The following is a 22754-nucleotide window of genomic DNA, read 5'->3' on the forward strand; positions in this document are numbered from 1 at the left end:
AGCAGTGGCTGGTAAGTAATGATGTCCATACATATATACGGCCCAGACATGTCAGGGAATGAAGTCCTATTGATTGGACTTAGAATGGGGAAATCAAATTGCTTGGAAAACAAGTGTAAACATTCTTTGCAGGACACTGGCAAGAAAGGTTCCAGAGGCTAAAGCAGGGGGTTCAACCCACTGCTATGAACTGGAACTTAAACTTTTAAAACACTGTTAGTCTAATGAGACAGCCCAGACCACATTGGCTTAAGGCAGATAGTAAGAGGGTAGGAAGCCCACCTAGTGGAGAGGCTTCTACCTGGGAAGACACTAATCTAACATTTTTTAATGTCATGGAATTGAAAGATTTTTCCTAGCTTTTGCTTTTAACACTAGACTTGCCAAACATCACATGTAAGCTCATATTCATCACACCAAGAGGACATGGTAGCTTGATCTATCTGAAGACACCTGAAGGGAGTTCATGTACCTCTGTATGCATGATGAAGAACGGGAAGGATAATAGAATTAGGACCTTCTCACTATTATAAGCACTCTGTGGATTGGGACTGGAAATTCTTGATATGTACATAGGACAAGCCTGGCTCTCATGAAAGTCCTTCCATGCACTTTCCTGGCTCCAAATTCTAGAAGAACTCAACCAGTTATTGGTAATAAACATCTCTTTATTCCTCTGATAATAATGCCTATATCAAAATTATGTAGAGGAGTAACTATCGATCTATCTGAAGTTCCCCTCCTTATATTTATTTAAAATTTCTCATTTCATGGTTAAACCCTATCTGAAATAGTTTCCAACTACTTATATCAAGTATTTATTGAGCATTTACTATGTGTCAGTCACTACTTGTGCATGAGAGGGATAGCAACGAAAGTGGACAAGGCCCCTCAATTGATAGAGCTTATATTTCAGTGGTATAAACATTATCAGATACTTACTATTATAGCTAGTTAAGACAAAAGATTTTTTAAAAATGCATGAAATGACCAGTATTCAAGATAAATAAAACATCCTCTAGGTCTTTTTATTGTCAATCCTTTTGATAAATAAGGTACATATAAATTATTTGGTTTAAATTAATATAATTTTAAGCTTAACTGAATATCAAATGCCTTATTAGGTTATACAGTCATGACCTAACTCCTGTCAAAGAACATGATCCCCTTAAGCTCTATACCCTAGCTAATAAGAACCAATTCCAGGCCCTAGAACAATTTCTCTTTTATGCCTCTGTACTTCACAATTACCATTCCTTCTGTTTAAATGACTTCCCTTCAACTACTGTCTTCCTGGAAAATTACTGTTCAATTGTCAAGACCCCAAACAAAAATTACTTACTCGATTACTGCCCATATATATAGTTCTATTCTCTAGGCCCTCTGAGCACCTTCACATCCTTAATTCTGATGACATTGCTCAGGGCATATCTAAGCACTGCATATGCAATGGTCATTTGCAGTTATGTATACGCTTTTTTTTTTTTTTGAGACAGAAAGCACATGTGAGTGGGGGGAAAGGGCAAAGGAAGAGGGAGAGGAAGACAGAGAATCTTAAGCAGGCTCCCCACCCAGCACAGAGCCCAACATGGGTCTCCGTCTCACGACTTTGGGATCAAGAGTTGGACACTTAACCAAGTGAGCCACCAAGGCTCATGTATAAGCTTTTGTTCATTATTGGACTGTGAATTCTTTAGATCAGGACATTTCAAAGTTTAACGTGTAATTTAGAATTATAAGAGAAACGTGTTATAATACAGATTCTACTTCAGTGGGTGGCGTCTGTGACTCTAAATTTCTAACAAGTTGCCAGGTGACCTTAATGTCTGATACTACTCATGCCTGAACCATACTTTGAATAGTGAAGCTTTAAATGTTACTTATTCTGTTTGGATTGTAACTTCCTGGCATGGAATTTGGCACTTTATAGGTACATCAGTGTTTATGTATAAATGGTTTGATTCACATGCTGTTATCCTTTCATATAACTCCAATACCAAATTGCAAAACTCCTTGGATGTCTTTATTTTCTCTGCAAGACTTCCTTGAATACTGTATGTACATGGGGCTTCCTATAATTAGAAATATATAAAATACGGTGGTGAAATTGTAGCTCAGCTTTGTAAGGTGACTGGTCAGAGCCGTAAATTAAAAGGTAAAATGTTTCTGACATATTTAACTTTTGAAGTACAGTAATATATTAAAGTAACACACTTCTATATCCAATGCCATAATTAAATTTTAACTCATAAAAAATAATCAACTCCCCACAGGAACAGAGCATTTTCAGTTAAAAAGCTACTTATCATTTCTACAGCCATACAATGTTGAATGTGCTGTTTGATCTTTTAACAATTTCATTTTAAAATATTCACAAAAGAGTGGTAATTAAATTACATGGCTGCCATGGTAACCACTGCATTAAATATGCTTAGACTCTGTGCCTTAGCATTTTGGTAGGGAAAAGGGTATTCTTATTCTGTGACAATTACAAACTATGGGTGTTTAGGTCAACCTCTGCCAGCCTTCCAGAAGAGGGTAGGGATATGTAACTAAAGTTAGATCAAGAATAGTGGGCAGTACTCAGGTATAAAGGAATCCTATAGCCAAGTAGAAAGTCTAATGGACTAAGAATCAAGTCTCAGGCTAGTCGAGGTTCTGTTATTGACTAGCTATGTGTTCCTTACTTTGAGCTTACTTTGAGCTGCAGACTCCTCACATGTAAAATGAGAAGGTTGAATATGGAACCAGATGTTCTGGAATTCAACCTTGACTTTTCCAATTCTATGAGATCTTTATGATGTAATAAGCACTATATATTTTTACACACTTTATAGCATATAATTTCTGCATTAATGTCCCAGGGCTGATTAAAAAGTACTACAAACTGGGTAGCTAAAAACCATGGAAATTTTTCTCTCATAATTGTGGAGATAAGAAGGCTAAAACTAAGATGCTGTCAGAGCAGTGATCCTTTGGAAGCCTCTAAAGGATGATGCATCCTTGCCTCTTTTAGCTCCTGGGAGCGCAACACTTTCCTTGGTTGTGGTAATGTAAGTTCAGTCTCTACTTGTCTTTACATGGCCCTCTTTCCTTTGTGTCTCTGTGTGCCCCTCTTCTTATAAGGACAACAACCATAATGGCCCACCCTATTCCATCATAGCAAATTGTATCTAAAACAACTCTATTCCACATAAGGCAATTTTGAGGAAGACTTCAACATACTTTTAGAGGTACACAATTCAACCCATAGAAATTTCCTTTTGTGAAATCCAAATCATATTGTGTCTCTTTATTTTAAGCTATAATCTGGTTATAAACTGAAAAACAAAACCATGTAATTCTTTGTACACAGTCTTAGTCTCTACTGCATTTGTATTGGGTAGGGGGATATATTCGGTGATCATACTGCAATACCATGACTTTAGCGCTATATTTTTAAGTAAGTATACTTCCTCGGAGAAGAGAATAACAGAATTGCTCAATGTTTTGGGAGGATAAAACAGCTCTTTGCGATCCACTTCACAGTACTATTTTGGGCCATCTAGTCTCAAGACAGCTGAGATGCATAGTCCATGCAGTGTTGCCCAATCTCCACATAAAGCATCTGCTATATGGTCTCAACTTTTTGCTTTACTTTCTTATAATTGTGCAAGGCTGTCGGCCATGCCTAGAAGTAAACCATAGGTAAGGCAACTAATGCTTTCCAACAACAGGAATTGTGAGTCAGTGGATACATGTCTAAATGTCTATCTTCTGAAAAGACAACCAGAGCTAACAAACTCATCGATACACCATCCATTGTTTTTATTTTTCTTATTTCTTTTTCCTTCCCCATCTCCCACTGTCATCTCCCTTACATGAGTTACCAGGACCACTTCCAAAATAAACCACCTACATCCAAAGGTCCATCTGCATACTCACAGTCTGCTTTAGGGCACTCCAAGTAAAGACAGAGGAGCAAGTAGGCAAAAGAGTGGCCTGTGCAAAGACCCTTAGTTGTGAAAGTGAAAAATGTTGAGGGACTAAAGCAGTTAGGTGTGGATACAGCAGAGGCAAAAGAAAGAAGGTAATGAGAGGCAGGGTTATGAAGGTGTATATCTACTGCATGAGGGAGTTTTCACTCTGCTTTCATTTAAGGAACAATCATATATATTTTTATGCAGATGAGAGCATGATATAATTTGCGCTTGACAAGAATCACTCTGAGCAGACACGGGAGGGGAGACCAGTTGGGATACTCTTGCAAGAGTTCAGTAGAGAGACAATGAGGGTCCAAATGAAAATAATGATAACAAAGCCAAGACTGGGCATATAGAAAAAGGTCATACAAAACTAGTTTTGATTATATCAAATTTAGTGACTGCATACTTGTAAAAGGTGAGGAGAAAGGAATAGGAGGGATTCCTAGGTTTCATTTGAATAAGTAGGCTGTGAATAAATGAGGAAGGACATGTTTGAAGGAGATACAGCGTTGTCCAAATTAATATATAATATTTTAGTTTTTTTCTTAAACTTTAATGTGTATATAAACCACCTGAGGATCTTATTAAAATGTAGACGAGGGCCTGCACTTCAAATAAGCCCCCAGGGATAAGAGATGCTACTGCTGGTACTCAGCACACTGGGTAGAACAGTAAACCAAACTGAAGAGAACAGGTATGAGCTAAAGACTCTGTCGGTAAGATTCTAACCCAGTTCTAGCTTGAGCATTTGCCAAAAGCCTCCATGCCTCTTAATTTTGTTTCCTTGCAGCAACAACCTAATAGGTTTACTTTCCCATAAATCAGCTCCCAATCACTTTGCTAGCCCTTTTTCACTCATACCTTTTCAACAGCACATGTCTCTTAATTGTGCTGCCAATATTCCAATCACTTTTATCCCGGTAACCCTGTCCTAACCCTACCGACCTCTGATGATTCAGTGACATCAACTACTGCTCTTTTTTATTTATGCCAGTTTGGATGCTTTCTATCCTTTCCCAATTTGGAGGACTTGCCACTACTTATGGTCTTTTATTTAAATTCTCAGACTTTCCTACTCTTTCTATATTAGTGTGTTGATAGAAACTGGGTTCAGTAGATTTCCCACTACTTTACACATTAGCTTTTACTTCAACTTCCTCTGCCTCTCCTTGTTCATAGAGGAAATGTTTAATGTGTACAATTTCTCCCATTTAAGAGTAATTAAAATATATCTGCCTAATTTGCTAGAAAACTCAGGTCATAAAATCCTATGCTCATAATGCTTTCAAGAAGCGGAGTCAAAGGAAGCTCATAGAATCAAACCATTAATAAAAGGGAACAGACTTTCACATCTCTCCCTTCTCTCTTTTGCTATATTCATTAAATAGGGACATGTACAATGAGATTCATTTCTCCTGAAGAGAAAAAAATATGAGCTTTTTCCAGTCTCATCTTAATATAATCCCCGGCTTTGGGTTCCTCTCTTCTGTATTTAAGAATATCATGGTATGTTCCTCAAAATTTGGTGCAGTGGTTCTCAAATGTGAGTAGTATATCTTACCCAGGGAATGTTTAAGAACGTATATGAGAATAGGGAGGAGGCAAGATGGCAGAACAGCATGGAAGGTTTTTGTGTGTCTCATGTCCATGAAATAAAGCCAGACCAACACTAAACCATCCTACACACCTAGAAAACTGATTGGAGGATTAACACAACAATCTGCACAACTTGAACCACAGAAATCAGCAGCTACACAGTGCAGAGAGCTGAACTTGGGGAGCAAGAAGCCACGAAAGGTGTAGGGAACTGCTTTTGTGGGCAGAGAGAGGATGGAGACTGGGGAGGCGGGTAGAATATGGGAAAATCACCCCCCCCCAAAAAAAAAAACAGCTGGAAAGAAAGTGGAAAATTGGAAATAGCCACAGGGACTAAACTAAAAAGGGAGAAAGGAGAAAAGAGGGTTTAAATTCCATTAAGAATGTAAACAAGGGGAGCACAAAGGCTGCAACTCCACAGCTTGATACCTGGCAGTGCTCTGGTGGGAAGGGCAAATCCCCAGGAACAGAGTGGGGTCCAGGAGGTTCTCGGGTCACACAGGGAAAAGTGGGTCCACTGTGGGAAGAACATTTAGCAGAGACTATTGAAGCCACCTGGTCCCAGGAGACCCCAGAAGGCGGCCACATTCCCTGGTGATGGAGCAAGGTCATTAAGGGTGAAGCCTGGTGCCAGATGTGTGTTGTGATTTTCCATAATCCCTGAGACGCTGCTGCAACATTATCTTGTAAACATTTTCTGCGATGGGCTGGCACCTGGCTGCAGTCTTGGGGCACCAGAAACAACAGGGTCCAGCAGGTGTACCTGGGTGCAGCCAATATTAGGCCATTGCTCATTTGGCCATTGCTTAGTGAGACTCTCCTGCAGAGGGGTGGAACGGGTCAAAGCTGCAGTCCTTTGGAAGTAAGGGGCCGGGGAAAACAGCCGCATCTGAGACAAAACTTGGGAGAGAGGTACTGCCTGGGGCCTGGTCACAGAGAGTGAAGAAGCAGGGAGTGAATGAGAGCTGAAGACAGAGGACAGGTGCATGATTGCTGATCTGGAAGAACAGACTGGGTGGCTGGGTGGCGCCATTTTCACGGCTCCTGCGCATGCACATACGACCTACTAGCCCCACAACAATCCACCCCCATAGGCTAGCAACACCATCTAGTGGAGAGCAGAACTGTTACATTGAGTGCCGCCCAACTGGGCCAACTTCGCTCTTCAAGAACACAAGTCTCACCACCGGCTTAATTTATGGACTATAAAGAGCTACATAGACTGACTTCTAGGGGAAAATGAAGCAATTTCAGTCCTACTTCAATTTGCTAGCAGGTTCATCTATTCAATTTTCTTTCTTTTGTTTTATTCTTTTTCCTTTTTCTCTTTTACAATTCTTTTCTTTTTCTTGAATACAGAAAGAAAAAAATTCATTTTTATTAAAAATATCTTTCTTTAATTTTTATTACTATATTTTTTAGCTTTGTGTAAATTTTTTCAAATTCTACTTTACTTACATCATTTTATTTTAGTCTACTTCAATGTACTCACCTTTTCAAATTTTCAAACAATTTCCTTTTTTTCCTTTTTTTTCTTTTTTCTTTTTTGTTTCTTTTTTTTGAATACAGAAAGAGAAGAACTTAATTTTTACTTTCAATTTCTATTAAAATATTTTTATTTAATTTTTATTACTATATTTTTTGCTGTTATGTAATTTTTTTCAAATTCTATTTTACTTCCATCATTTTATTTTAGTCTACTCCACTATATTCACTTTTTCAAATTTTCAAATGATTTTTTATCTTTTTTCTTTTTTAATCTTTTTTTTCTTTTTCGTTTATTTTCTTTTTTATTAAATACAGAAAACAAAAAAAATTATATTTATTTTTAATTTTTATTAAAAATATTTTTCTTTAATTTTTTCCTACTATATTCTTTAGTTTTGCGTATATTTTTTCAAATTCTATTTTACCCCCATCATCTCATTTTAGTCTACTTCAGTGTATTCATTTTTTCAAAATCTCAAATGATTTCCCCCTTCTTTTTTTTTTCCTTTAATCTGTCAAACCACTTTCAGTACCCAGACCAATACACCTAGGATCTAGCATCATCTATTCGATTTGTGTGTGTGTGTGTTTAATTTTTAATTTTAATATTTTTTTTAATTTTAATTTTTTTTATTTCAATTTTTCTACCTCATTAATTCCTCTTCTCCCTTCAAAATGACAAAACGAAGAAATTCACCCCAAAAGAAAGAGCACGAAGAAACGACAGCCAGGGATTTAACCAACACAGATACAAGCAAGGTGTCTGAACCAGGATTTAGAATCACGATAATAAGAATACTAGCTGGAGTCGAAAATAGATTAGAATCCCTTTCTGCAGAGATAAAAGAAGTAAAAAATATCCAGAATGAAATTAAAAATGCTATAACTGAGCTGCAATCACAGAAGGATGCAGCAGCAGCAAGGATGGACGAAGCGGAACAGAGCATCAGCGACATAGAGGACAAACTTATAGAGAATAACGAAGCAGAAAAAAATAGGGAGAATAAGGCAAAAGAGCATGATTTAAGAATTAGAGAAACCAATGACTCATTAAAAAGGAATAAGATCACAATCATAGGGGTCCCAGAAGAGGAAGAGAGAGAAACAGATATAGAAGGGTGATGTAAGCAAATCATAGTGGAAAGCTTTCCTAACCTGGGAAAGACACAGACATCAAAATCCAGGATGCACAGAGGACCCCCATTGGATTCAACAAAAACTGACCATCAACAAGGCATGTCATAGTCAAATTCACAAATACTCAGGCAAGGAGACAATCATGAAAGCAGCAAGTGAAAAAAAGTCCCTAACATACAAGGGAAGACAGATCAGGTTTGCAGCAGACCTATCCACAGAAACTTGGCAGGCCAGAAAGGAGTGGCAGGATATATTCAGTGCGCTGAATCAGAAAAATATGCAGCCAAGAATTCTTTATCCAGCAAGGCGGTCATTCAAAATAGAAGGAGAAATAAAAAGTTTCCCAGACAAACAAAAATTAAAGGAGTTTAGAAAGATTAGAAAGGACCAGAGAACATTACCAGAAACTCAAACTCTGCAAGCATCATAATGGCAATAAAATCATATCTTTCAGCACTCACTCTAACCATCAATGGACTCAATGATCCAATCAAAAGACACAGGGTAAGAGAATGGATAAGAAAACAAGATCCATTGATATGCTGTTTACAAGAGACCCACTTTAGACCTAAGGACACCTTCGGATTGAAAATAAGGGGATGGAGAACCATCTATTATGATAATGATCAACAAAAGAAAGTCTGAGTAGCCATACTTATATCAGACAATCTAGACTTTAAAATAAAGACTGTGTCAAGGGATGCAGAAGGACATTATATCATAATCAAGGGGTCTACAGACCAAGAAGACGTAACAGTTGTAAACATTTATATACCAAATGTGGAAATTACCCAAATATATAAATCAATTAATCACAAACATAAAGAAACTCATCGATAGTAGCACCTTAATAGTACGAGACTTCAACACCCCACTCACAGCAATGGACAGATCATCTAACCAAAAAATCAACAAGGAAACAATGGCTTTGAATGACACACTGGACCAGATGGATTTAACAGATATATTCAGAACATTTCACCCTAAAGCAGCAGAATATACATTCCTCTCCAGTGCACATGGAATGTTCTCCAGAATAGACCATATACTGGGACACAAATCAGCCCTAAGTAAGTACAAAAAAATCAAGATCATACCGTGCATATTTTCAGACCACAACACTATGAAACTTGAAATCAACCACAAGAAGAAATTTGGAAAGTTAACAAATACTTGGAGACTGAAGAGCATCCTACTAAAGAACGAATGGGCTAACCAAGCAGTTAAAGAGGAAATTAAAAAGTATATGGAAGTCAATGAAAATGATAACACCACAACCCAAAACCTCTGGGACGCAGTAAAGGCAGTCATAAGAGGAAAGTATATAGTAATCCAGGCCTTCCTAAAGAAGGAAGATCTCAGATACACAACCTAACCTTACGCCTTAAGGAGCTGGAAAAAGAACAGCAAATAAAACCCCAAACCAGCAGAAGACAGGGAATAATAAAGATTAGAGCAGAAATTAATGCTATCGAAACGAAAAAAAAAAAAACAAAACAAAAACAGTAGAATAGATCAATGAAACCAGAAGCTGGTTCTTTGAACGAATTAACAACATTGATAAACCACTAGCCAGTTTGATCAAGAAGAAAAAGGAAAGGACCCAAGTAAATAAAATCGAGAATGAAAGAGGAGAGATCACAACCAACACAACAGAAATAAAAACAATAACAAGAGAATATTATGAGCAATTATATGCCAATAAAATGGGTAATCTGGAAGAAATAGACAAATTCCTAGAAAGACATATACACTACCAAAACTGAAACAGGAAGATATAGAAAATTTGAACAGACCCATAACCAGTAAGGAAATTGAATTAGCAATAAAAAATGTGCCAAAAAACAAGAGTCCAGGGCCAGATGGCTTTCCAAGGGGAATTCTACCAAACATTTAAGGAAGAGTTACCACCTATTTTCTTGAAACTGTTTCAAAAAATACAAATGGAAGGAAAACTTTCAAACTCTTTCTATGAAGCCAGCATTACCTTGATTCCAAAACCAGACAGAGACCCCACTAAAAAGGAGAACTATAGACCAATTTCCCTGATGAATATGGATGCAAAAATCCTCAACAAGATATTAGCCAATCAGATCCAACAATACATTAAAAAAATTATTCGCCACGACCAAGTAGGATTTATTCCTGGGATGCAGGGCTGGTTCAATATCCGCAAAACAATTAACATGATTCATCACATCAATAAAAGCAAGGACAAGAACCATATGATTCTCTCAAAAGATGCAGAGAAAGCATTTGACAAAATACAGCATCCTTTCTTGAAAAAACACCCTCAAGAAAGTAGGGATAAAAGGAGCATACCTCGAGAACATAAAAGCCATATATGAACGTCCCAACGCTAATACAATACTCAATGGGGAAAAACTTAGAGCTTTCCCCTTAAGGTCAGGAACAAGACAGGGATGTCCACTCTCGCCACTGTTATGCAACATAGTATTAGAAGTCTGAGCCTCTGCAATCAGACAACACAAAGAAATAAAAGCATCCAAATTGGCCAGGAGGAGTTCAAACGTTCACTCTTTGCAGATGACATGATACTCTATATGGAAAACCCAAAAGATTCCACAAAAACACTGATAGAATTGATTCATGAATTCAGTAAAGTTGCAGGATATAAAATCAATGCACAGAAATCGGTTGCATTCCTATATACCAACAATGAAGTGACAGAAAGAGAAATCAGGGAATCAGTTCCATTTACAGTTGCACAAAAAACCATAAAATACCTAGGAATAAATCTAACCAAAGAGGTGAAAAATCTATACACTGAAAAGTATAGAAAGCTTATGAAAGAAATTGAAGAAGACACAATGGAATCTGTGTCCAGATTTCACCCTAAAAAATGGAAAAAGATTCCATGCTCCTGGATAGGAAGAACAAATATTGTTAAAATGTCAACTCTACCCAAAGCAATCTACATATTCAGTGCAATCCCTACCAAAGTAACACCAGCATTTGTCACAGAGCTAGAACAAATAATCCTAAAATTTGTATGGAACCAGAAAAGACACCGAATAGCCAAAGCAATCTTGAAAAAGAAAACCAAAGCAGGAGGCATCACGATCCCAGACTTCAAGCTATGCTACAAAGTTGTAATCATCAAGACAGTATGGTACTGCCACAAGAACAGACACTCAGATCAATGGAACAGAATAGAGAACCCAGAAATAGACCCACAAACGTATGGCCAACTCATCTTTGACAAAGCAGGAAAGAATATCCAATGGAATAAAGATAGTCTCTTTAGCAAGTGGTGCTGGGAAAACTGGACAGGGACATGCAGAAGAATGAACCGGGACCACTTTCTTACATCATACACAAAAACAACTCAAAATGGATGAAAGACCTCAATGTAAGACAGGAAGTCATCAAAATCCTCGAGGAGAAAGCAGGCAAAAACCTCTTTGATCTTGGCCGCAGCAACTTCTTACTCAACACATCTCCAGAAGCAAGGGAAACAAAGGCAAAAATGAACTAATGGGACCTCATCAAAATAAAAAGCTTCTTCACAGCGAAGGAAACAATCAGCAAGACTAAAAGGCAACCGACGGAATGGGAGAAGATATTTGCAAATAACGTGTCAGATAAAGGGTTAGTATCCAAAATCTATAAAGAACTTATCAAACTCAATACCCAAAAAAACAAATAATCCAGTGAAGAAATGGGCAAAACACATGAATAGACACTTCTCCAAGGAAGACATCCAGATGGCCAACCGATATGAAAAAAGATGCAACAGCACTCATCATCAGGGAAATACAAATCAAAACCACAATAAGATATCACCTTACACCTGTCAGAATGGCTAACATTAACAACTCAGGCAACAACAGATGTTGGTGAGGATGCAGAGAAAGAGGATCTCTTTTGCATTGCTAGTGAGAATGGAAGCTGGTGCAGCCACTCTGGAAAACAGTATGGAGGTTCCTCAAAAAAGTAAAAATAGAACTACCCTACGACCCAGCAATTGCACTACTAGGCATTTATCCAAGGGATACAGGTGTGCTGTTTCGAAGAGACACATGCACCCCCATGTTTATAGCAGCACTATCCACAATAGCCAAAGTATGGAAAGAGCCCAAATGTCCATCGATGGATGAAAGGATAAAGAAGATGTGGTGTATATATATACAATGGAGTAGTACTCAGCAATCAAAAAGAATGAAATCTTGCCATTTGCAACTACGTGGATGGAACTGGAGGGTATCATGCTAAGTGAAATTAGTCAGTCAAAGAAGGACAAAAATCATATGACTTCACTCATATGAGGACTTTAAGAGACAAAACAGATGAACATAAGGAAGGGAAGCAAAAATAATAAAAAACAGGGAGGGGGACAAAACAGAAGAGACTCATAAATATGGAGAACAAACTGAGGGTTACTGGAGGGTTTATGGGAGGGGGGATTGGCTCAATGGGTAAGGGGCATTAAGGAATCTACTACTGAAATCATTGTTTCACTACATGCTAACTAATTTGGATGTAAATTTTTAAAAATAAAAAATAAAATTAAAAAAACAAAAGAGTGTATGTGAGAAGGGTTTAATTTGCCACAATGATTGGCATGGAGAATGCCACTGACATTTGAAGGGCAAGTTCAGAGATGTTAAATCTTATGCAATGTATGTAGTAGGCTCCTCCATAATACCATTTATTCCCTATCAAGAAATATAGCTAGAATATGACAGCATTATATATAAATTTGTATTATGTGACTTTAAAGGGAGAGAAAGAGCTGTCAATAAATTATTTACATAGGGAAATAATATAAAATCATGAACATAACCACTCAAATAAAAATAAATGAAAAGAAATCCAAGCAGGAAGACATAGGAATTGCATATTGTGTTACTACTATATTAGTTGGAAAGAGAAAATGTCAGCCATAGTTTTTAGGATACATCTTGAATTATGTGAACTATGCATCGTGGGAATTGTTAAGATCACATCTCTTACCTCTCTTATGTTTACTTTTATAATAGTCTGCATTAAGAGGAATGGTATCTCCCCTATCAGATCCATAAAGTCTGTTTTACTTTAGACATTTGATGTACAATGTTATATACTACAGAAAGGAGGCAGAGAATTAAAACGAGTTCCTTGAACACTAAAATAGCCAGAGCTGTTTGCTATTTGGATAACTTAATTGGTGATGTTGTAAATCTTTAAAAATCAAGAATGTCTGAGAAAATGTATTCTTGAATCATAACTCCCAAGAAGCAGGTGTCAAAAACCTCCCTGTTTGGTTCTACTGCTCAAGGCTCTCATGGTTTAATACAGTTTGTGAATTATTAAGGTTTATCAGTGGGACTGAATTAGGAGGGGACTAAAGATAGTAGGTACATATCTTATTTTGAAATTAAGGTAGAAGATATAGTTTAAGTATCAGAAAGTCAATTAAACAGAATCTATGATTCTGCAAGTCAAACAGGTTCTCTCTTCTCTGTATTGACCTAAGGTGTCATAGCTTTAATGAGGACAGTTTTAGCAAAAGCAGTCAAGTCCATTACATCTTCTCAACAATCTTTATATAACTTACTATAGAATGTATGCGGGGGTGGAGGCATGAGGGGAAAGTTGCAAAGGGAGGGGTAATTATAAGAGAACAAACACTGGATGTCGAGTAAGGTAGACTTTATTTGAAAATCCAGCTCACCTACTTTTAAGCTATATGATTATGCAATTTACTATTTGTCAAAATATGTTTCCTTAGTGCCAACATGAAGGAATAATGCTTTATCTGATAAATCACATGGCTTGTTAAGGATATTTAAATCAGGCAAGCTGGGTGAAAGAAGCAAAAAGTTCACCTTCTGCATAGTAGGCACTCACTATAATCATTGCTTCTAAATAACATTCTGAATTTTAAAATTAGTTAGAAAGACTGAGTTTTGCCTTGCAATGAATGCTGTAACACATTGGAATTTTCTGTCTGATTTTTGTTAAATTTAGGAGCAGTTAATTATAGTAAGAAGGCTAAAGGTCTTTGGGGCATACCACATTGCCTTTGTGTGGTCTACAAGCAACTGTAATACACAGTGGCAACCAAATGTATTTCTTACAGTGGAATGAAGACTGTCATGCTGAGTGGATTTCAGTGGAATGTGGTTCTTGAGCAGAGGCCTTGGCAATATCTGACTGTGTTAGTTCAAACATAAACGTCAGGAGACTAGCTGGGAATATTGGATCTAGGTGTGAGATCAGGATGTCGTGTTTAGAGATGTATTTGCTGGGCCGTCTCTTCCATACTCTCCTTCTTCCACTAACAATTACAGATAAATAAATAACCAGGATTATATAAAGCTTAGGGACTGGTTCCCCAACCAGTCCCTGGTTCCCCTCAGATGACACCAATAACGGGGCATCCATGTATCTTTCTAGGATTGGTAGTTTTTACTACTTTTCCTCCCAAATCTAAACTTTTAGTTTCTCCTTCTGATTAAACCCAAATAAATTAGACCATTCAGCACAAAGTAAAGTCCTAACTGCAAAACGCAGGGGCGTTGAAAACCACATAGTAAGCATGTAACACCTACAGCTTTATCATTTATAATAGATAAACAGAATCGCTTTTTTTGTAGTATTTGACTGTTTATAAATAACCTTATGTTTTATTCTCTGTGAAGAAATTTGGACTCATAATTATTTCTATTTTATAAACTAGGAAACTAGGGCTCCCAACAGTTAAGTGAACATGTCAATATCCTTAAATGTTCCTATGACTCTTCTGATTTCAAGGTCCTAACACATACTCTTTCCTCTACCTGCAATTTGCCTTTTCTCTGTTCTCCTACAAATGTTTCTCTTTGCATAGTTACTCTCTTCTTAGACTTCAGATTAATATTTAAACATCACAGCCTCAGAAAGCCATCATTTCCTAAATACCCCTACAAATTCCCATGTTCCATTTTTATACATTCATATAATACATCTCCTTCAACGTATAATTATGCCATATTACATCATTATTCGAATATATATTCTCCTTTCAATTATAAGCTCCGTGAGTGAAAATTCTGTCCTCTTATCTCTTATAGTCCAGGGCCCAAATTAGTGTTCAGACCATAAAAGATACTCAAAAAGTATCTGCTGCCTAAACAAGGGGAACTTAAATTCATATATACTAGTGTTCTTGATCTATAGTTGAATTAATAGAATTTGATCATTTTTTCCATTTATATCCTAAAAGAATCATAATGCTAGAGTATGCTAGGGTCAATTTTTTACCTGGCCATCATTTAAAAAAGTTAATACAACCTATAATTTAGAAAACATTTTCTCATACAGAACCTCATTTTAAAACTCTAAAACACCAAGAAGCAACTACTACTATTTTTTTTAATGAGGAAACTGAACTTTAGAACTTCAAAATACTTGTATATGTGTGTGTGTGTGTGTGAGAGAGAGAGAGAGAGAGACAGACAGATACACACACACACACACACACACACACAAACATACACACACACACACAGATATTTCTTCCTAAATTAGAAGGTCACAAAGCTAACAAACAAAATCTTCATTTCCTTCATATATAGTTCCAGCTTCTCTTTTTATGAGTCATTAAGATTTAAGTGAATATGAGTTGTTATCATGGTAAAATAATGTTTTAACAAGTTTCTATTTGAAAATGGGTAAGAGATTAATCTGCTTTGCTCCAGGGGCCAGGAATAGCTAGAAAAGTTCACCAACCAGTTGGGGCAGAATATTCTAGTTGTTTCTTGATTCTCATTCTTTGCTATTTTCTCAAAATAAAACCACCATGTTAGCCAGTCACATGAACACCCAAAACGAAGGTTATATTTTTGTTATAGCTTATATGTGGTGATGTAAATAACTAATGACAGATGGAATATAAGAGGAATGTGTGAGCTACAGACAGTGTCTTTAGTGAGTGTCCATTCTTCTCCTCTTTCCAATTCTGGTAGCTGATGCCTGAAGGGCTGTATTAAAGCAAAGGGTAGGGAGGCATATGGTGAAGATAGCATGACTGCAAGTAAGAAGAAATCTAGGACTTTGACATTAATGAATACATCTTGTTTTTTTAAGTATAGAGAGAGTGTGCATCAGCTCATGAGCAGGGGAGGGGCACAGAGAGAGAGAGAGAGAGAGAGAATCCCAAGAACTGACAGTGTGGAGGTGGACATGGGGCTTGCACCCATAAACTGTGAGATCATGACTTAAGTCAAAATCTGGAGTCAAACACTTACTTAACTGAGCCACCCAGGTGCCCCTTAATGACTGCATCATACTGGTCCTAGATTCTTTAAGTTCCTTCTGCATTTCAAACCAAAAATTTTTTAAATAAGGTAATAAACTTTAATATTTTATCTTTTTTAAACTTAAAGCTGAATCTAAATCTAATAGACTAGTTAATTGTGAAATAGAGACCAGAGTATTCCCCCAAAAAATAAATGAATAAAAACAAGTATAAGGAAAGACTTATGGGTGGGAACTATGTAGTCATATCAGAAAACAATGATTCATTTTTCTACAATTTATGGCATTGTGGAGCCTAGCTGGGGACGAGGTTACAAAGGTATCTTTGGGTCCGTAAGTTCCTTTCAATCCATGCTAAGGAGTTTAGACCTGAAAGAGAACTCTCTGTCATAAATAGAGTCTAACCGGCAATTAGAATTAGAGTTCTGTCTGGTATAATGGTGGAGGATTTCAGTTAGGTTGCAGAAATATTCTTCTGATCATGACATATGGCTCTCATATCATTCAGCCCAAAGGAGGATGTCTTTATTCTTTCTTGAAGTGCAGGCATCCTGCAACTGTGATTGCCTGCTAGAAGGTGACATGAGAGTTAATTGTTATTTATATTTGATAGCAGCCCCCAAATCAATCTGATACCACTGCCTCTGCTCTTGAGTGGCTACAGAGAATGTGGCACACAGGAAAAGTCTAATTTAAGAAAGGTACCTGTCAGAATATCGAGCACCTTGCCCTAAGGATATCATCAACCCTAGAGATTTAGTCTCCTGATGTAATATGTCTATCTTGTCTTATTCACTGACTATGTTGACATGTAATGCCTGGCAGAAGAGGAGAAAGCAAAGGAAGTTGCAGAAATTTTTATGACTTATTGACAGTATATTCAGTGCTGTACAAAATCAGGAAGAAAGGTCTTTTCAACTGGGACTGAGAACTGTGAACAATCATGAAAAGAAAGAATATGTTTGCACCATTGTGCTCTTCTTGACACTGATTATCCAAAGATGTACATAAAATTTCCTTCATGGGAAAAGAAATACTCTCTAGGGAACTTCACATAAGGGGAGAATGGCCATTATATGACAGAAACATGCCATGCTGCTTCATTGTCATGATGAAATGTCTTCCTTTTCCTCATTGTCCTTGTATCTGAGAGCAAAACATACGTAGCAAGTAGCTGAAGGTGGCTCTAAGATGCTATAGATGGTGGTAATGTATTAACATCGGGAATATCAAGGTAAAAAAAAAGGTAAAAGAAAATATTCCTAGAGAAGACAATGCTCCTTTAAGGATATATGTGGCTCCAACTGATCACATTTTTGTTGCAGTTCCAATTAGTATACTGGAATTTCTCTTGTTCTTGGACTACTTATCTCCCTGATTAAGAATTTCCTTTCAAGGCTCGGTAATCACTTACAGGCTCCTATGAAAGGCAAGAGAGGGTAAAGTTAATCATGGTTCAGCTTCTTTCTATGTCACAGAATCTCTGATTCTTTCATACTAAGTTAACTCAAGGAATCCTTCATGACTCTTCCTGATCTATGACCTTGAATTTGGCCCTGTTTGCTTGCTATTTATTTATTTATTTATTTATTTGGCCCTGTTTTAAATATGGCTCTTGAACACAAGCCTGACTTTCTTTTAAATTGGTTTATGATCTTGAGCTTTCCCAACCTTAGTAATAAACGTGAATTCAGTGACTCCAATTTCAATTGTCCCATTTTCAATTCAGTAGCATTGCCTCACAAATCCCATGCCCAAGCATTATTCTAAGCATGCTTATCAGTGGCAACTTCTGGAATTTCTGGCTGTTGTTAACTTTTAAAACTTTACCAGATACTCCCAAAATAGGAATTAGCCATTATTACTACATCACAGTGCCAGGTGACAAGTGTGTGGTCTTTTTACAAGTCCTACAGCATTACATAAAAATCTAGACAGCATCACTAAGAGCAGGTAATAATAGGGTCATTACAGCAACAGAGGATTGAGAGAAACTAAGAAGTAAAGCTAGAGACATAAAATTCCCACAGAAATAAGGAAGAATCAGAAAACAGAAACTCTAGAAATAGCTGAAGATGAGTTGAGAAAATAAAAACAAAACAGTAAATCATAGAAGCTGTTAGATTAGAAATCAATGTAGTTTGTCAAAAGCCAAGTGAACTACAAAAAAAAAAAAAGATAAACAGAAAAGCACTGACAGCAATACGACCTTAAAAACAGTCAAGTTGTCCCTTTGCCCACACACTCTTATATAGATGCTAGTTGGCTACAGCCAATGGCAGAATTTGCAGGTGGACACAGTTAAACTCTATAATGGAGGTGGTAAGTTCATTAATGATATTACATAAGCCAAAATGGCCCTAAAGCTAAAGTCAAGTTCAGATAAGGCTTTCAGATTTCCCTATAATGAGATTCTTTATTCACAAGTGCTGAGTACTAGCACTGTTCTGGACATAGAATCATCAGTTATGAAAAAAAACCGTACAATGTAGGAGTTAAGAGTCTCATGGGAAAGAACTTATTATTAGCAAGAGATTTATGTAATCCTGTTTTTCACTTGGGAACACTCAGAAATTATATGGGATGGATTTGTGATACATTTGAGTGGAGAAGGCAGAATTAAGGATGTCAGATGTTTTTGTGGGTTGGAGGGGGAGGGACAGAGAGAGATTGAGAGAGACACTGATTTGAAAACCATTAAGGGTGTAAACTGACAAGAGGGAGGGACAAAGAGTTATATCACATTTTTGGGTAACTAAAAATGGCTGAAAATATTACCAGAAACAAGGGGCAAAGGAAGAGATGGGAGGGGAGCAGTTCTGGGCCACTGAAGTCTGTGAAGACTCAGTTACCTGTTGTTCCATAATTGTGAGAAAGATGGACATATCAATCATGTTTGGTCCTTATGCTTAGTAGAACAAACCAGCTGAAAAACATTTCCCCACTTGTTTGCCTTTAGTTAAGATTATCGATGAATTCTCCTTTGTTGGCCTTACTAAGAATGATCTCAAAAAATTACCAACCAAGGAAGAAAATACAGTAAGTTTCTCTTCTATAGGCAGAATCATATCATGATTTAAAAAAAAAAAATCAGTGCTTGCAGAGTGAGGTTATTTTTCTCATCAGCACAAGAGTAGTTTGTGATCACATCTGTGTCAATAAAATAAATACCACAATTATTCAGATAAATGTAATCCAAAAGAATATTTCAGCAAGATGGCAAAGTAAGAGGTCTTCCATTCATATCTCTCCATAGAAACAAAAATTTGGCAGCAATCCATGGACAAAAGTGTCTTTGTGGGAATAATTTTTTTCAATACTTTGAAAAACCTGCCAAACAAGAATACCATACCCAGTGAAGCTGCTCTTCAGAAATGAGGGAGTGATAAAGACACCCTCAGACAAAAGCTGAAATAGTCCCTCACCACTAGACCTGACCTGTAAGAAACACTAAAGAAAATATTCAATTTGAAATGAAAGGACACTAAATAATAACATGAAAACATACAAAAGAATAAAACACATAGGAAAACATAAATATGTAGTAGGGAACCTGTGTGACTCAGTTGTTTAAGCATCCAACTCTTGATATCAGCTCAGGAAGTCCTGATCTCCTGGTGGTGGGGTCAGGTCTCACATCAGGCTCCGCACTGAGTGTGGAGCCTGCTTGGGATTTTCTCTCTCCCTCTCTCTGCCTCTCCCCCACTTGTGCTCACTCTCTCTCACCCTTTCTCTCTTTCTCAAAATAAACGAACTATAAAAAAATATGTAGTCAAATCAGAATATTCTGTGTTGCAATGGTGATGTGTAAATCACTTTAACTCTACTATAAAAGTTATAGGAAAAGAGTATTAAAAATAACCAAAGCTATAATAAATCATTAAAAGATACACAATATGAAAATATTAAAGTGTGACATCAATAGCATAATATGAGGAATTGGGGAGAAGTAACAGGGTAGAGTTTTTGTATGGAACTGAATTGTTCTCAGCTTAAAATAGTATTTTATAACTATCAGATGTTTTATGGAAGCCTCAGGATAGTCACAAAAAATATTCTAGTAGAAACAAAAGATGAAGAGAAAGGAATCAAAGTATAACATAATAACAACAACACAAATCAAAAGGGAGACAGAAAGACAGGAAGAAACTACAAAACAATGAAAAAACAATAAATGGCAATAGTTAAGTCCTTACCTACTAATAGTGAAATTAAATATAAATAGATTAAATTATTCAATTAAAAGACACAGAGTGGCCAAATGGATTAAAAAACAGGATATAACACGATGCTGCTTACAAGAGACTCACTTTAGCTTTAAGGATACCTGTAGGCTGAAGGCGAATGGACAGAAAAAAATTATTCTATGCAAACAGTAACCAAAGGAGAGCAGGGGTGGCTATACCTAGACCAAACAAATTTGCAGTTAAAATCTGCCATGAGAAACAATTAAGGTCACTACATAAATACAAAGTCATTTAATTACAGTAGATAGAAATCATAACTGCATGTGCACCCAGTATTAGGGCACTTTTGTATATAAATCAGATATTAACATAACAGGAGGAACTAATAGTCAGGAATATAATAATAATAGAGGGCCTTAATACCCCACTTTCAAGAACAATTAGATAATCCAATAAAGAATACCAATATGGAAACTGTGAACTTGAAAGTCACTATAACCAATTACAGACTTAATGGACATTTATAGAACATTCCATCCAACAATAATACATTCTTTTCAAGTGCTTATAGAACATTCTCTGGAATAGATCATATGTTAGGTCACAGAAGAAGTCTTAACAAATTCAGGAAGAGTGAAATCATATCAAGTGTCTTTTCCGACCATGGTGGTCTGTAACTAAAAATCAATAACAGAAGGAACACTAGAAAGTTCACAAACACGTGGAACCTAAACAACACATTTTTGAACAAGCAATGAGTCAAAGAAGAAATCATAAAGTATCTTGAGACAAATGAAAATGGAGTCATAATATACCAAAATTTATGGGAAACAGCAAAAGCAGTTCTAAGAGAGAAGTTTGCTGTGGTAAATGCATACATTAAAAAAAAAAAAAACCCTCAAATAAATAACCAACTTCACACCTCAAGGCACTAGCAAAAGAACAAAATATGCCCAAAGTTAGCAGAATGAAGGAAAGAATGAAGAATAGAGGAAAGTAAATGGAATAGAGAATCAAAAGACAGTAAGACCAGTGAAAATAAGAGCTGGCTTTTTGAAAAGATAAACAAAATTCACAAATCTTTAGCTATACTGACCAAAGATAAGAGGGTTTAAATAATAAAATTATAAATAAAAGGAGGGATATTACAACTTGTACCACAGAAATACAAAGAATCATAAGAAACTACTATAAACAGTGATAAGCCAACAAAGTGGATAATCTGGAAAAAAATAGATCAATTCCTTAAAACCTACTGAGTGAATCATGAAGAAACAGAAAATCAAAACCAATTAATTACTAGTAAGAAGATTGAAGCAGTAATCAAAAACTACCCCCTCGCCCCAAAAAGCCCAAGACCAGATGGCATCATGGATGAATGCTGCCAAACATTTAAGGAATTAACCCCAATCCTTCTCAAACTCGTCTGGAAAATTAAAGAGAAGGGGACACTTTCAATCTGATTTTGCAAAGCCAGCATTGTCTTCATGCTAAAGCCATATAAGAACACTACAAGAATGAAAACTAGAGTCCAATATCCCTGGTGAACACACATGCAAAAACTGAACAAATTTTTGGAAACTGAATTTAACAGCACATTCAAAGGATCATACACCATTTTCCATTATCATTTGTCCTTGGGATGCAAGGATGGTTCAACATACACAAATAATAGGATATACCACATTAACAGAATAAAGGATAAAATCACATGACTATCTCAAGAGACACAGAAAAAAAAACATTTTATAAATTTCAACATCATTTCAAGATAAAAATCTCAGCAAATTAGAATGAATGTACCTCAACATAATTAAGGTCTTATACAAGAAGCCCACAGATGGGCTCACACTCAGTGGTGAAAAACTGAAAGCTTTTCCTCTAACATCAGAAACAAGTCAACAGTGCCCTCCCTCACTGTATCTATTCAATATAATACTGGAAGTTTTAGGCAGAGCGATTAGAACAAAAATGAATAAAATACAATAAATAAAATAAAAGTAAAATACATAGGAAAGGGATAAGTAAAATAAATAGGAAAGGAATAAGTAAAATTGTCTCTGTTTGCACATAACATGATCTTAAATATAGAAAACCCAAAAGACACCACCAAAAAACTGTTAGAACTAATAAATAA

At 36.4% G+C, this 22754-nt stretch overlaps 1 long non-coding RNA gene across 1 annotated transcript in view; it reads left to right on the forward strand.

Annotated features, from left to right (window-relative positions):
* Positions 1–2853: 2853 nt before the first annotated feature.
* LOC132691342 (uncharacterized) overlaps positions 2854–22754 on the forward strand; it is a 32537-nt gene continuing 12636 nt past the window's right edge. The window contains exons 1-2 of the long non-coding RNA XR_009615694.2: positions 2854–3053; positions 19395–19469. This is a non-coding gene — a long non-coding RNA (uncharacterized LOC132691342). The remainder of the gene's footprint in view (positions 3054–19394; positions 19470–22754) is intronic.

The sequence above is a fragment of the Panthera onca genome, chromosome E2, assembly GCF_046562875.1.
Source record: "Panthera onca isolate mPanOnc1 chromosome E2, mPanOnc1 haplotype 2, whole genome shotgun sequence".
Taxonomy (NCBI): Eukaryota; Metazoa; Chordata; class Mammalia; order Carnivora; family Felidae; genus Panthera; species Panthera onca.